General features: G+C 39.9%; 1 protein-coding gene across 1 annotated transcript in view; it reads right to left on the bottom strand.

Annotated features, from left to right (window-relative positions):
* The window catches only part of EPRS1 (glutamyl-prolyl-tRNA synthetase 1), a 431,857-nt gene that overhangs the window by 114,064 nt on the left and 302,199 nt on the right, over positions 1-15,594 (bottom strand). The gene's annotated exons all lie outside the window — the stretch shown is intronic.

Raw genomic sequence — 15,594 nt, 5'->3', positions numbered from 1 at the left:
CATTCTCTCCTTGCCAAATTCAGTAATTTTATTAGCATTGCTTGCTAAATCTCCTTCCCCCTTTTCTGAGGAGTGGATCTAGGACACTGTTGTTTGCTCTGTCACAGCAGATTGCTGCCAGGATTAGCTATGACTCCAGCACTGTCAGCCAGCTCCAGGGGACTATGTTTTGTTCAAATTCTCATGCACCGAGATCTAAGACAGCTTTTACCTATCTTGAAGAATTAAGCAAAGGGGAAAAAATGTCACTGTTAAAGTACAAGGCATGTAATTGGCAGTAGCAAGTAATAACTTCCTGCTGCTAAAAATATTTTGCTTTATTTCATTTTGCTAGTATTAGCAAGTCAGCAGTCTGCTCTGAAAAACAGGATTTTAAATGGCATATGAAAACTCAGCTATTTGAAACAGTGACCAAAAAGCATTTTTTTTCCTGGTGCCTTAGGCTTCCTAATTACTACAAATTTAATTGAAACAGGTGTATTGAGAGGCAGCTGAGCCAACATTGGCTTGGCCCAACTCTAATTACAGTCCTTGACAAGTGAAGTCGTAGCATTTTAGTGATAATGCATCATTTTGAGTTTTGCACCATTTTCTGCTCTTTCTTCAGTTCCTGACAGGAGGCTATTTAAACCACTAACACAAGGCAGTAATTCATTTTGGTGACAAGTGCATTCAGATGGGAAAGTGGAGGGCTTCTGGCAAGGTGTTTTTTAACAAGGTCAGAGAACAGAACATTTGAAATAAGGTCATGGAAAGAACAGGAATTATTACCAAGCCAAACCCAATTCTTTTGATTGTTTTTGCAGTCTCAGTAATTCCAAATACAGTGGATACAGAGATGGGATTTTTTTTCCGTGATACAAACTAAGAAGTGGTTACAGAGGTCTGCATTTCATGACATTCTTAGAAAACAGTGAAGTCGTCAGTTTGCATCTGTTTTCTTAGATTTTTCTTGACTTGTGTGAAATGCCAACTAATCAAGATGCATTGTGACATAAGATTGGGAATCTGTTAGGTGTATGTTGAAAAGGGGTCCCAAATCTCAGATTTTTGAGGTCACTTTGGGGACGTTTGAATCATAGAATCATAGAATCACCAGGTTGGAAAAGACCCACCGGATCATCGAGTCCAACCATTCCCATCAATCACTAAACCGTGTCTCTCAGCAGCGCATGCACCCGTCCCTTAAACCCCTCCAGGGAAGGTGACTCAACCACCTCTCTGGGTAGCCTGTTCCAGTGCCCAATCACCCTTTCTGTGAAAAATTTTTTCCTGATGTTCAGCCTAAGCCTCCCCTGGCGGAGCTTGAGGCCATTTCCTCTTGTCCTGTCCCCTGTCCTTTGGGAGAAGAGCCCAGCAAAAGCTGAATCTTTATGAGTGTTGTGAATGGGCACAGTTCTTTTCACACAGTGGCCACGCAAGCTTCTTCCGCTAAAAAAAAAAGCTTATAAGCACTCAAACTAACACCGCTCAGCACAGCAAGGAGGGGCAGGAGGAAGTGAGCAGGAGACAGATAGGAAGGTCAGGTAGTGCAGTCAAGGCTCTGAAGAGCAATTCTGGTATTATTTGATTTATTTTCTTCCTGCACGTTTTATTTCAGAGACGTGAGAACTACTTTGAGAACTACTCAGTACAGTAGTGTGTTCCTTCAGTCTGCAGGTGACTTGCCTAGGTGGTGCCTAGCTCAGGTTGGACGAACAGATTGAAGTTTAGCCCAGAAAAAGTTGGACTGCTGGTTGGTATTGAGAAGCAGCCAGAGACAATATTAGTTCTTGAAGACAGTGGGCCTGCTGTTAGATCTCTAGTCAAATGAAAACTAGCCCAGCTGCTGGACAGAGTGTTTCAGAAGTAATCCATATAGGTTTATAATAATATACGTACATATATATATATATGTCTATAATCCATGTAGACTGATTTTGCTTTTTTGACCCAGCCCCTTTTTACCAGGCTTCAAAAAAAATTATTTTCAGATTGATACTGGAGCACAGGGTAGGGGTTCCTTTGCCAAAAGGGCATCTCAATGATGTTTATGGCACTACAGCTCCAGAATCTGGAGGGTCAAACTCAGAGCTTTGTCTTTTTTATTTTTTTTCTTGTACATTGGCTTTCTGCTGTTTCTTTCATAAAATTGAAGGAGAAAAACATGTCTTGTACATCATTTTGAGGAATAAATTGCAAAATTTCAGTGCCAAGCATCAATCTTTACCACTTGAGCTACCGTAGATATGAAAACATAAATTGGAAAGAAAGTGGCTTTGTGCTGTGCTGATTCAGAAGAGGCAGGAGCAATTAGTTGGCATATGGTTTACATTCGTACTATAACTCTTACAAGGCATTTTTTTTCTTTCTTTTTTTTTTTAAACTGAAAAAAAGAGTTTGGCGTTCCTGAACAATCTTTTAATACCATTTAAAAATATAACTGAAATAACTGAGTGAGTAAATCCATTCAGATTGATGCTACTTTGTTGGAGCTTGGTACTGTTTTGGTGAAAAACATAATTTAGTAAGCAAAAGAAAATTAGTTTAAATTAAGCTTTAACTCTCTTGGGCTCAGTTAGTGTGTTCCATACTGCTTCAGAAACAAAGCACTAGTGTTTGTACACTTTTTATTTTCTTTTTGATTTTTCTAACATTACACATTTGTATTTCAGAAGTTTGAAATTTGTGACTAGACCATTGCTGTGAACTTGGGTGCCTTCTGAGTAATTAATGTACTGCTGCAGACATGTAGAGCCAGAGGGTAAATATGAATAATGTTCAAATCAGCTAATCAATGTGGGAAGGCAGAAGTCATTGCTAATGTAATTTTGACATTAAAGTAAGATGTTCTCTCCTTAAATTAATCTCTTCTCATGTTAAATCTTTAGCATTTTTAGTAAATCATCTTTAAAGCCATTTAACAAGTCTCTACAGATGAAGTGAGCCAAGTGGGTGAATGTAACTTTTATTTATAAAGATGAGATCCAGATGGCAAAACACAGAAATGGGAACCTAGTGGACAATGTTAGAATGAAATTTGTTAAGACATAGATGGAGAAAAGGAATAGGAGTTTACTTTCCAGTTCACACACTTTCTAGGAAAGCTGAGAAGGTTGTTTGGGAGATCTTAAAAGAAAAAACTGTGAATTTTCCAACTTAACTTAGCCTGAATTTGTGATGCAGCTGGTTAAAGGTGCTCTAGAGAAAGGAAATAATGCAATGACCAATTCATGTAGTTTCTTATGTTTGTTTGTTTGTTTGTTTTTCAAGTCTCCTCCCATTGCAGGAATCTGATATCACTGCTCAGAAGAAATAGCAGCTAGCAGTTCTGGATTGTCTGCTCAAGTGTTTCTCTGTATCCTGCAGTGGGACTTAACAGCATCTTCTTCATTTCTTAGTTGCCAACTGATCAGTAGCACTCACTCAGCATGTGGAAGAAAAGTGCTGTTCCTATACAGAGTTGTGAGTGAGAATATTTGCCTTCACAAATGAGAGCCAGAAAGAAAAGACACTGCTATCCCCACCCCCATTCTGTATTTCAGTTGCTAGTGTCACCTAAAGATGTGAGTCACCTGGATTTAATTACTCTGCCCATGTGAGCATGTTCATCTGTGCGATAGGCCTTAAAATGTTACCTATATAGCTTGTGAGTCAGAATAAAAGACCAAGGAACCAACAGGAACCTCGTGGTTGGTGTATACTACAGGCCACCCAGTCAAGGAGAGCCAACTGATTAAGCCTTCTTCCTCTAGCTACAGGAGGCTTCATGCTCGCAAACTGTCATCTTACTCGGGGACTTCAACCACCCTGACACATGCTGGAAAAGTAGCACGGCAAGCTGTAGGCAATCATGGAGATTCCTGGAGTGCACTGAAGATAATTTCTTAATCCACCTAACAGACACCCCAACCTGAGGGGATGCAATGCTGGACTTAATCAGTAGATCACTGGTTTGATTAATTTTTTGTGAGTGTCAGATACCAACCTGCTCCCTGTCAGGCAGAGGTGGGAAATGAACTTGTTCCCTGTGACTTGGGTAAGCTCTGTGTTTACTGAACAGTTAGATTAAAAAAAAAAATCAAGGGAGCCAGTGGCATGGATCTGGTAAGGCCCCTTATTCCCCAGGGCATGGCAGTGAGCTTGACTACCTTAGATAACCTGCCATCATCAAGACAGGTTCTGTGGCTTTTATTTGAAGAACAGAAATTCCACTCTCTTGTTAAATATATGAGGGCTGTAGACACTGCTTTGGTGAGGGTTCACTGTGTAAATGTATAGGCTCCTTTGAAAATGCAAGCAAAATTTGGTGGCTTCTTAGTAAGTTCTCAAAAAATGTTGTGTAATGAGTGTTAAACTTTATTCTTGGATCACTAATTGCTAGTGACAAGGAAGTTAGATTGCTGAGAACAAAGCCAATGAGACTTTGTAACCTGGGCATTAAAACATAGTGCACTAAGACAGTCAAAATAGACCAGAGAGCGTAGTTAAAACTTCTCCACTGCTCGACAGGGCCAGTATTTTGTGGTTGGAGGTTATGTTGCTCAGGGCTCTTGAAAGTGCATTTTGTTTTAAATTAAATGCAGTATGAAGGAGTAATAATCTAATACCCTGGAGTTTAGAATAAAACCATAGAGGAATTAATTGGTTGGTGTAATTAAAAGTGTTTGTCAGAGTGGTGGACATCAAGCACATCAGACTCTAATTTGGATTTAAAAAGCCATCAAGAGATGTTACTGTCGTATATGCAGTAGGGAATTCTATAAAAATATGAATTCTGCTGCTTCTTGGCCTTTAAAATATGCAGAACTAAATCTGACTAGAAGGTTTACCTGCTGTCCTAGTTGATCTTACTGTAAAAAGTCCTTTCTAAAGCACATTTCAGCCAAGCACTCATATTCGAGCATGTGGACAACCTCTGCTGCCTTAGAGCCTGTGGTTCCCACTGATGGATCTATGTAGAAAATTTGGCTTCAAAGATGGAGTTTGTTTTGCTTGCATTTGGAGGGTTTGGGGTGAAGTTCTTAAAGTAGCCAAGGTCTTGTGGGGGGCAGCCAAAATAATTATGAACCTTGGTCACAGTAGTATGCCAAAAATGCAAAGGCAGTGATTTAGTACTTCCAGAGTAATAAGAATGGTTGAATGCTCAACTCTTCTTCCCTTCTATGTCTGTGATTCTTAATTGCTAATCTCTACCCCTGTTAAGGTATGCTTGTATCAAAGAAAGATCTCTCTTTAAGGTTTACTTTCTTTGAAAGTTTAGCTTAGAACAAGTTGCAGGATAATGTGATAGATTGTTCTGGCAGCAAACTTCATTTATTCTTAAAATAAGATGGAGCTTCCCTTCATTATCTTTGCAATGCAGAAATAGTAATGGCTGATTGATGACCTTCTGGGCAAGACCTATTGCATTAGCGTCAGCAGGAGTTTTCCAAATATGCAGTAATTTAGATTAGATTTATCCGTAGACCCATCTTGATTTAAGCCTTGATCCCACACCTTTCAAAGAAATGAATGTTTTTTAGCATTTCCACTGAATAGGTTGTAGGGTTTGAAAATAGGATGAACCCTTTCTTTGCTATGCATCAGAATATTTTCCAGTTAGGACTAAGATGCCTGTCTGACTGCCACCTTTCCTTCCCCACTAGTTTGGGAAGGGAAAGGAAGCTTGTTCAGAAGTAAGTTCTCTCTCCTGTTGGACAGTCAGCCCATGGAGAAATATTTGATCCCATGACACGTGACATCAGATATACACTTAGAACCATGCAGATCATTTTTTTACAGGAAGAGACTATGAACACCTGCAGCACATACAAAGGTGATGTGGAGTGCCATGTGCTAGTCAAAAATCACTTACTCAGTAATGAACTAGGTCAAAAATGAAGGATGAAGCTGCCAGTAATTTTAATATGTTGACATATTTTTTGGAAATAATACAGCCCATGTTTCTGTTTGTATTTATAATTTAGCATGACTCATAACCAGAAGTCAGAACTGTCCTGGTGAAAAGAATGGATTTTAAGACTACAAGTGCCAAGGCAGATTTTGTATATCAAAAGCTGACAGAAAGAGAATTTGCAGAGGTTTCAGTAAGTGCATTCTTAAATCATGCTTGGCTTCTTCTCAGTTGTTTTTTTTCAAATGATGCTTCTCTAAGCAAAAATACAAACATGTGAAACACTGAAGGTGACTTTCTTGGAAGGAAATATCTTCCTCACTAAGGAAGGATATTTTTTCTGAAGATGTTCAATTGATTAATGCCAGACTGCATGGAATAATTAAGTGAAATCCACAAGATGTTCTATTGTTTTTATAGCACAACTCAGTTGCCAGTGTTTTTCTGCATCTGAAAATATTTGGCAGTTTTGTTGACCAGATAGGCAATGGTATGTGAATTTTGCATTTTATACAAAGGCCCTTGGTTTCACATCTAAAATGTACAGGTTTGATGTTCAGCTAAAGCAGTCGGTAAGTGATTGCCTTCATAATTTCTGCAGTGTGTCTGAGAAAGGATAGCCTTATATCCTACTCCACCAGAAATGGACATAAATTTTTTGTGTTCCTGAAGGCATTTTTGGACACAGCAAGTTGCCATGTCTGGAATTGCCTGTAGTGCTGCTGGCCTCAAACAGCTCTCCCCATGGTCTGTGTGGAGACTTAGGTTTGCTCTCCCCGTGTTACAAGCAAGTTCTATCTTCATAGGGAAACCCCTTTATTATGTGTGGCATGAGCAGTGCTGAGAAACATACGTATTGTATAAATTGCCTTCTTGAAGCACTACCAGTACTTTGGTTAAGCCACTGTAAAACTACTGGTATGCATTTGTTCATAGTTTGGAAAATACTGTTTTCATTAGAGTAAACCAATATAAACATCAGCAATATTCCTATCAAACAAATTAGTTCTCATGTGAAATGTATGTTAAGTAAATTTGTTGTGCAGATGAATACAGTGTTATTTAATGGAACTTGACTTGGTGCCAACCAAACATATGGATCTTTAAATGCATTTCTCTTGTGGCTATGTTGAAATCATCTACCAATAACATGTGCTGAATTCCTTTCTAGACTTGCAGGCTGGCTGCCCTTATTGTACGAGGTTTGAAATGCAACAAATGGTATGGGGGTGAGGGGAGTGGGAACACAGTGCAACAATCTCTGTTTTGTTAGTTATTTTTCAAAAAAAAATTTGCTTGACTAAAGCTTTTCTTCTCTTACTCCCTCTTTCCTTTCAGCCTGGAAAAGAGTTTTGTTTTATCTTCAGAAGCCATAAAACTTAATCCTTTGAGAATAGTTGTCTCCATTTTTCTTCTACTTCTTTCCTTTTTTACCAGGGGAAATTAGTAAAAGGGGAAAAGGAGAGATAAATGGAAGACATGGAAATACAGGTAAATATTTTTGCCTTTGCCTTTTTTACAATATTAAAGTTATTTCCATAGGAGGAATATTTTTCTGAAAAATATATTTCAGAAAACTATGCTTAATTTTTGTTCTTAGTTGTGATAGTCTATGTTCTTTGACAGGGAATGGTATTGGGAAAGCTATAGTACTTCAGCCATCATGTTTTTAACAACAGAATTTTAATGGGGAACACAACAGGTTACCCTACACTTGCAGCAAAAGTAATAGCATAGATCCTTGTCTACCAAATGCTTCTGTGCATACTTAGGTTGATTGCTGTGTGTAGTAGTATTTGAAATCATTGTCATTCCCTTCTCGTAGTGAAATATACACAAATGTGAGAAAGTTTTAATACAATGCTCCTCCATAGCAGTCAGCATACTAAGGTGGGCTTTGAAAATTAATGTATTCTAATTACCTCAAGTTATTTAAATTTAATTCACTGCAGTTTCTTTAAAACTTTCCCTTTGTACTTAATCAAATGCTAAAGTGGTGCTAAGAAGGATGGGCCTCATTTTACTTTGTCAAACACCCTCCAGTGTTGTAACCACAAGTGAGTGTGTTATAATGATTTACACATATAACATCTGTGTGCACTGATGTCTCTTGTATTCAAAATTGTGTTTTGGCTTACTGAAACAATTAAATGGTGCAAACTGTGTTCCCAGATTTGTGCCTGCCATCATATTCAGAGTTTTGAATGCATTTAGCTTCTGGCTGGCTGGCCAAATTTGGTAAGGTTACCTGATGGTGGCATACAAAACTTGCAGGCATTCAAAACCAGTTTAAAATCCAGCTCCAGGCACTGGATTGAGACCACCTTGGAGGGACTTGGCTTTAGAGAGCAGCAGGAAAATAAAACGTTCTTTCAAAAAATAATTAGGAGGATCTGTTAATGCCATACAGAGTAAAGTGGAGTTGTCTGTGCCAGTTCCTTCAGTAAATTTGCGTAGCTCCTTTGGGACAAGTCAAACTATGCCAATATACATCAGCCAAGGACCTGACATGAGTGGAGTTACTGGGGAGTTGACTGTGCCAGCTGAGGAGCTGCTTCTTCTGGATAGCACATCAAGTAGAAGAGGATGTTGAAGGAGCAATTCAGCAATGTGATTATTTTTTTTTAAGTCTCAAGTAAATGTAGGTGAAATGGTGGCATGATGCTGACAGCTGGAGAAGGGAGCACTCGTTGCAATTAATACAGCAACCAGTGACAAGCTGAAAGATGTTCTTACTCTCTCAAAAACAGACTTAAGGGCTAATTATAGATCTACTGGTGTAATGGGAACATTCTGACCTACCATTATTGTCGTAATAGTTGTAAGTCTGGTAAATTAAAAGGTCAGTTTTCCTTGATTTCTGCATATAGATTCCATTTCAGAACATTTTTGGGCTATTTCAGGGAGGTTCAGGGCTCCGAGGGTGATTAAACTTAGTCAACAGCAGCTTGACTTGTAACTCACCCAAGGACTGCTTGTAATAGTAGAGGGTCAGGAACTAAATGCTCAAGAAGTTTCCTCTGCTTACAGGAGGTCTATGTATGGATTATGAGGGTGTCGTGTGTGGTCAGCATCAGTAACGTGAGCTTATCAACATGCTGTTAGGTTGGTTGGCTGAGAGTAGGTTATGATCTAGCCCATTTAAGTCAGTAATAAGTTGGGCTTTGCTTGCATTAGCCAGATACAGAGACAAGATATTGAGGTCTTGAGTGTGTTTGGATCTAGTGTTGCAACCTGAGGTGTTGTGAGGTGCTGTAGCAGCAGTATGCATGGATGAGAAACGTGGTCCTGGAAGATCTGAGCTTCAGGAAGAAAAATGAAAAGCACTACTGATTTGTTTTCTGGTTTGGGGTTCTTTTGGCTTTTTTTTTAAATTTCTTTATTCCTTAGGATCAAAAGCATTGTATAGTATAGTGAGCCAGGAAAGTGTTTGAAGTTGACAGCCAGTATTAAGGAAGCAGATACCAGAGGCACAAGCACGATACAATCCAATGACACATGGTTGGAGAGGGTGAGGGAAGACAGCAGAGATGGTCAATAACCTTCAAAGGAAAGACCCTGGGGGCCATAACCTCATTTCAGAGAAGACGTAATACTTACTTGCAGGGGCTGAAGGGGGAGTAGAAAATGTCAGAAGCCGTTGAGAGAGGCAGGAGGTTATGATCTGTTCCCCAGCCACTACTTGGAGATAAGCTTCTCTTTAGGAAAGTATTAGCAATATATAAAATTTATGTGATATGTCTAAAATGAAGTGCTTTGTCAGCTGAACACTTAGCCAAATGTAAAACATAGTCAGAAGCTTCTCAAAGCTTTGTAATCTTTTAAACTATAAATCATTGTTTCTACACTGTATTGAAATTGTTATAAACTCCTAGCCTTTGTCATAAGCCACCACAGAAAGGACTAGAAGCCATCAAATATTTCTTGCTAAACACTTCAGAAGAAACTCCTAATTCTTATTCCCAAATTCTGTTCAAACTGGTGTAGATAACTGTGGTGCTTTGGTTATATAGGGAATAACTCTTTAGACTACTAGTTAAAAGACACTTGAAATTATGTTAGTTTACCAAAGTGAAACAAGTCATACTGCGGAAACCAGAAACGTTCAGTCTAGATTCTCTGTCCCAAATAAAACATGAAAAGTAAACCAACTGCATAATGGAATAAATGAAATGCTAAAAGCTTGTTGTTTTTTTCTCAAATTTCATTATTTTGTCATGTATTTCATGAGGCTGTTGCTCTATAGAGTCATGATTATGTGAGCATTTTTGCTTATTAGCATACCAAGGTTTTATTCTGAAGTACAGGGAAACTGAAAATATGCTGTTAAACCTCTAGAAATACAAAGCAAAGGGAAAAAAGACTCCAAATTATCTTTGGTAAAAAAGATAAGGTGGGGGGGGGACGCTAAGCTGGTCATACAATTTCAGGGTATGTATCTGAGTGCTATATTTGAGTACACTTTATTTGAATGCTGTGTTGCACCACCAAGTTGAAAATTATTATCTAGCCTCAAGAGAAATATATGCTAAGTAATATGACCAGGTCTAGATGAGGGTGATTCCACTGTATAATTTCAGTGCCATGTGAATTTACAGGCAGGCACTTAAAACTTCATTCTTGCAGAATACTCTGCAATACTCTACTCTTGTAGAATACTCTGTATGAGACCTTGCCATAGGAGACCTTGCCATAGCAAAGTTGCACAGAATAACTACTGCCTGTCTCTTAGGAACAATGTTCACATTTTTAAAGCAAACCAAAAAGACCTTGCCCACTTGCAGCATAATAATATCAACATGTACTTGGTTTGTCATCAACTATAACTCCAGATTCCCTTAAATTAATCAATATTTTGTAATAGTGCAAAAATTGACGAAAAAAAGCTCCATTTTTTTTTAACTGAATTATCTTAAAAATTAACAAATTCAATTTAACTCTCTCCTTCAAAAAAAAGGGGAGGGGCATTAAATTTTGGGTCGAGAGATTTTACTTCTAGTTTCATCCCAAAGTGAATTTTTGTGGCTATGTTACGAACTCCTGAAAATTGCAGTTCATAATGGAAACATTGGCAGAACTTGAACAGCGCTGCTGTAAAGTACTATGAAGCTTTAAGTTTTTCCACTTTTAGACCTGGAATAAAACTAAATTACAACACTTTCCATACAGGCATTTGATTTTTCCCCCAGTAATTTCTATTGGATCTGTCCAGTGTTTCCTGATTTCCTGTATTGCCATTGGACTTCTTTCCTATTGACTAGGCAGTTCATTTCATTCAATCAGTAGATTTACCAATGGAAATACTCGAAGTGTTGTTTGCTGGGGCAGAGGGTGCTAGTAAATGTATTGCTGACTTGAGGAAAGTTACAGTGCAGATTTATGGAAGAAATTTACAGCAAACAGGGCCAGAATGAGTGTTATGGGACTCAGAAAAGATGTGAAATGATAAGGGTCCCTACAATGTTGTTCTGCAGAACAAAAATGTTCTTCCAGACTCCATCCAAAACACAAAGGCAATCTAAGAATAGACTATCAAGATTGTTTCCCAAGGCAGGACAAATAGAGCAGTGATGTGATTTTCTCATAGCATTACAACATGCCAGGATATTCCAACAGGAGTAGTTTTATCTGAAAATGGATGTGTCAGGGCCTGCTCCTGACACCACTAGTGTTCGGCCCCCCTCCGACCTGCACAGTCGAAGAGGGAGGGTAGTTTGATATCTGTGCAGCAAATCACAGACTGACAAATCTCCCAAGGAAAAATCAAATGCAGGGTTTATTTTGGAAACAGGCAAAATAACGAAGCAGATACTCAGGTGCACGCTGAGTGTCATCTTCCCAAAGCTACACAAACAGTTCTCAATCTGGTCAGATCACAGTCTATACCCTGAATACAGCCAAGGTTGCAAAATAAAACTCAGGTTCGATTTGACACACCATAATGCCAGGAGAGAAAGAGAAGGCACAGTAAGATAAGTCAGAAAGAGAGAGAGGAGAAAAGTAGGTAGTAGGAGGTGAGGGGGAAGAAGGGAAAAAAAAAAAGGTCACCACTCCAGAGGGCGTGGCAGTTCCTCTGGAAAACGTGGTCTATCCAGCAGCAACTCCAGCAGCAGTTCTTCAGGAGCACATGGTCATTTCTCCAGGCCAGTTCTGTTGGGGTTGTGGGTACACGTGCTGTGCCTTCGTGGCAAGTTCTATTTATAGGTCAACTCTGTGCCCCATTAGCATTTGAGGGGTGTTCTCGAGGTTCTTGAATTAAGGCTGGGGGCTCAAAGTCAGTGAGGTGGAAAGGGGTGGGGGGGGTGGGGGGCAGTGCTCCTTCCACCCCAGGAGCCACAGAATAGCCACTCCAGCACATGTGAGGGCAGCCCTGCACTCAGACAATGTTTAAGACAGCAATAGAAGCAAAGAAGTTGATCTTTACAAGATGTAAAAGCAAAAATCAGAATGGAAGTAGAAGGTGAACAAGTTTTTTTTTCTGGAATTATTCCTGGAGTCAGTTCTTATACTGGCGCAGGCTGCAGGAAGCTAAAGATCAAAGTGTGGGTTATTTATCTGTGACTTCAGTGCAAGTGATCTCTTTAGCTACTTCAGTCCTTCAGGCAGGAGTTGCAGTGCCACTTATTTGGCCCCTGTGGTATTCCTCTTACAAATTATGGAACCAGGAAATAACCTACCCCTGCTTTTCTGGTTTGGGTCCCTCCTTGAAGATGTGGTTGTTCCTGGCATGAACAACTGGTTCAACTGGGACAACTATTCCTAGCTGATTTGTATTTCACTGCCTTGTCCAGGCAATTTTGCCTTCAGCCCCGTGACAACTCCCAAAACTGTCAAAATTAGTGAGACTTTGGTATGTAGTTGTGCTTACTGTTTCCAGAGTTCTCCATGGGCAGCAGGTAAATTTCTTTGGGCTGTAATTGGAATAATACTAATACAAAATACGGGAGACAGGTGCCTTAAGATTAGTCTTAGGGTCGTAGATAAAAGCAATGTCTACATTCCCTGGATGACTGAATCATTTCTGAAAAGTGAATTATCTTAGGTTGTATTAGCATTCCCACAGAAGGCTTTATCTATGTCAATACTATTTCTGCACTTGCCTTTTCCTGGGTGTACAGGCAAAGCCTGCAGTCCATTCTTGTGAAGAACACAATTGTTCTTTCCCAGCCAACTAGAGAACTTTGTGCCTTTGTGGGGACATTCTAGTTCTAGCAGTGGGCAACTAAGAAACTAGGCAACTCTCCTCCTTTCTCTGCTGCAAAGTAAGTGGGTTTCGTCATAAAGCATATCTAAAACACAGACCCTTCTAAAATTATTTTAGATCCAGACAAGAAAAACAGCTTCACCCAGATATGGCTGAAGATTGTACCTGTCATTTGCCTGAAGTTAACTACCTGTAGCTCTATACTGGATGGAAGCATATGCAAGCTCCATTATCTGCTGCAGGAAAAGTTAGTTCCTTAGCTTTCACTGAGAAGCTGAGCAATTCCAGTTGACTTTGAGGGTGAACTCCATTAGCCATTTCTGAAAAAATGTGTAGTCTTGAGCCCCCAGTAAAGGTAGTGATAAACTGGAGCAAGTTCAGAGAACCACTACAATGGTGAGGAAGCTGGAGAATGCTATATGCAGTCTTCCACTATCCAAAGTCGAGGAAATGAGGTCAGACTGAGAACATCACCATGGCAAAAGGGCCATAGATCATAGAATCATAAAATCACCAGGTTGGAAAAGACCACTAAACCATGTCCCTGAGCACCTCATCTACCCATCTTTTAAATACATCCAGGGATGGTGACTCATCCACCTCCCTGGGAGCCTGTGCCAGTGCGTGATGACCCTTTCTGTGAGAAATTTCTATCTGATACCTAGTCTGAACCTCCCCTGGCACAGCGTGAGGCCATTGCCCCTTGACCTCTCACCTGGGAGAAGAGGCGAGCTCCCTCCTCTCTACAACCTCCTTTCAGGTAGTTGTAGAGAGCAATAAGGTCTTCCCTCATCCTCTTCTTCTCAAGGCTAAACAACCACAGTTTCCTCAGCTGCTCCTTGTAAGATTTGTTCTCCAGCCCCTTCACCAGCTTCATTGCTCTTCTCTGGACTCGCTCCAGAGCCTCAACATCCTTCTTGTGGTGAGGGACCCAGAACTGAACACAGGATTCAAGGAGCGGTCTCACCAGTGCCAAGTACAGAGGGAGAATAACCTCCCTGGACCTGCTGGCCACACTGTTTCTGATCCAAGCCAAGATGCCATTGGCCTTCTTGGCCACCGGAGCACAGTGCTGGCTTATGTTTAGTTGCTGTCAACCAACACCCTCAGGTCCCTCTCCTCCAGGCAGCTTTCTAGACAGACTTCTCCTAGTCTGTAACACTGCATAGGGTTGTTGTGCGCCAAGTGCAGGACCTGGCACTTGTCCTTGTTAAACCTCATGGCATTGGTCTCAGCCCAGCGGTCCAGCCTGTTCAGATCCCTTTGCAGAGCCTCCCTGCCCTCCAGCAGATCAACACTTCATCCCAGCTTAGTGTCGTCTGCAAACTTATGATCACAAGCTGTAAACAAGGGAAATTGTGTTTGAGTGTGAGGGACACATCATAAGAGGGGCTAAGCACCATAAAAAGTCTCTTCTGGAAGTTTCAGAACCTCAACTGGACATGGTCTCACTTTGAACACTTCGAAGCTGGCACTGCTCTGAGGAAACGAGCGGGTGACCTCCTGAGGTCCCTTCCAACCCACTTTTTGTCAATTAATCTGGAATCATTTTACCAGAGGTAGTGTCAGTATGGAAGAAAAAAAATACCAGAACTGAGGATTTGAGAAACATGTATATATCTTTATCCCCAACTGTGAGAAATATATTTCCAGCAATTTAGTTTTAGTGGTTTAGTTCTCCTTTGGAAAATAAAATTAGGAGCAGTCTATAGCCTGGAAGTGAGAAATCCAGTAGCACTCAGAGCAGCTTAAAATATTAACCTCCTGATTCTCTAAATTAAATCATTAAAGAAAGAGCTCATTTCCATTACAAAGCAGAAAGTGACTGTAATTTTTCCTAATATGCATTGAAAAGTATCAAAATCAACATTCTCTGAGGGTGTTTGTGTATGTGTGTATAAATTAACTTTGATTTATACATTTTCAGTCACTTTAATGTACATAATTTTGCATTTAAAAAATCGTGAGCATGGAGTTGTCATATAGAATATTTTGGAAAACAGTGTGCTCAAAAAATTATGTAGCATTCTGAAAAGTTAAGGTAATTTACATTTACTACTGACTTTTTTTTGTTTCCTTCAGTTGAAGCACAGTTGTGGAATGTACAAAATGTGAAGAACTGGTCTTTTGCTAACATATCACCCGTACCTGTCTTCTTACTTTGCGTTAGCTTTACTTTAAAGCTTACCAAAAAGATGGCGTGCCACGTAAAACAGTCTAACTCGACCAGATGAATAAACAACCAGAGACACCGTAATTGGTGCTCCACAGTGCTCATTGTGGAACCTATGTTGTGCACAAAGCCAGGAGGCAGATTTGGGATTTTTGGGGGCCTTCTGTATTCTGAGCTTGCCTGACTCACTTTCCTCTGTTCTGCTCAGTTGTTAATACAAAAACCAAAATTAACCAAAAGCGCATAACCTTCTGTTATAGGATCCTCTTTGTTTTTAAACATTGATAAGGGCACTTTGTAAAACCAGCTTTTGATTTGTAGCTCTCTATATCTGGAAGAGAC

The sequence above is a fragment of the Phaenicophaeus curvirostris genome, chromosome 2 (genome assembly GCF_032191515.1).
Source record: "Phaenicophaeus curvirostris isolate KB17595 chromosome 2, BPBGC_Pcur_1.0, whole genome shotgun sequence".
Lineage (NCBI taxonomy): Eukaryota > Metazoa > Chordata > Aves > Cuculiformes > Cuculidae > Phaenicophaeus > Phaenicophaeus curvirostris.
This window is presented reverse-complemented; position numbering and strand designations above follow the sequence as displayed.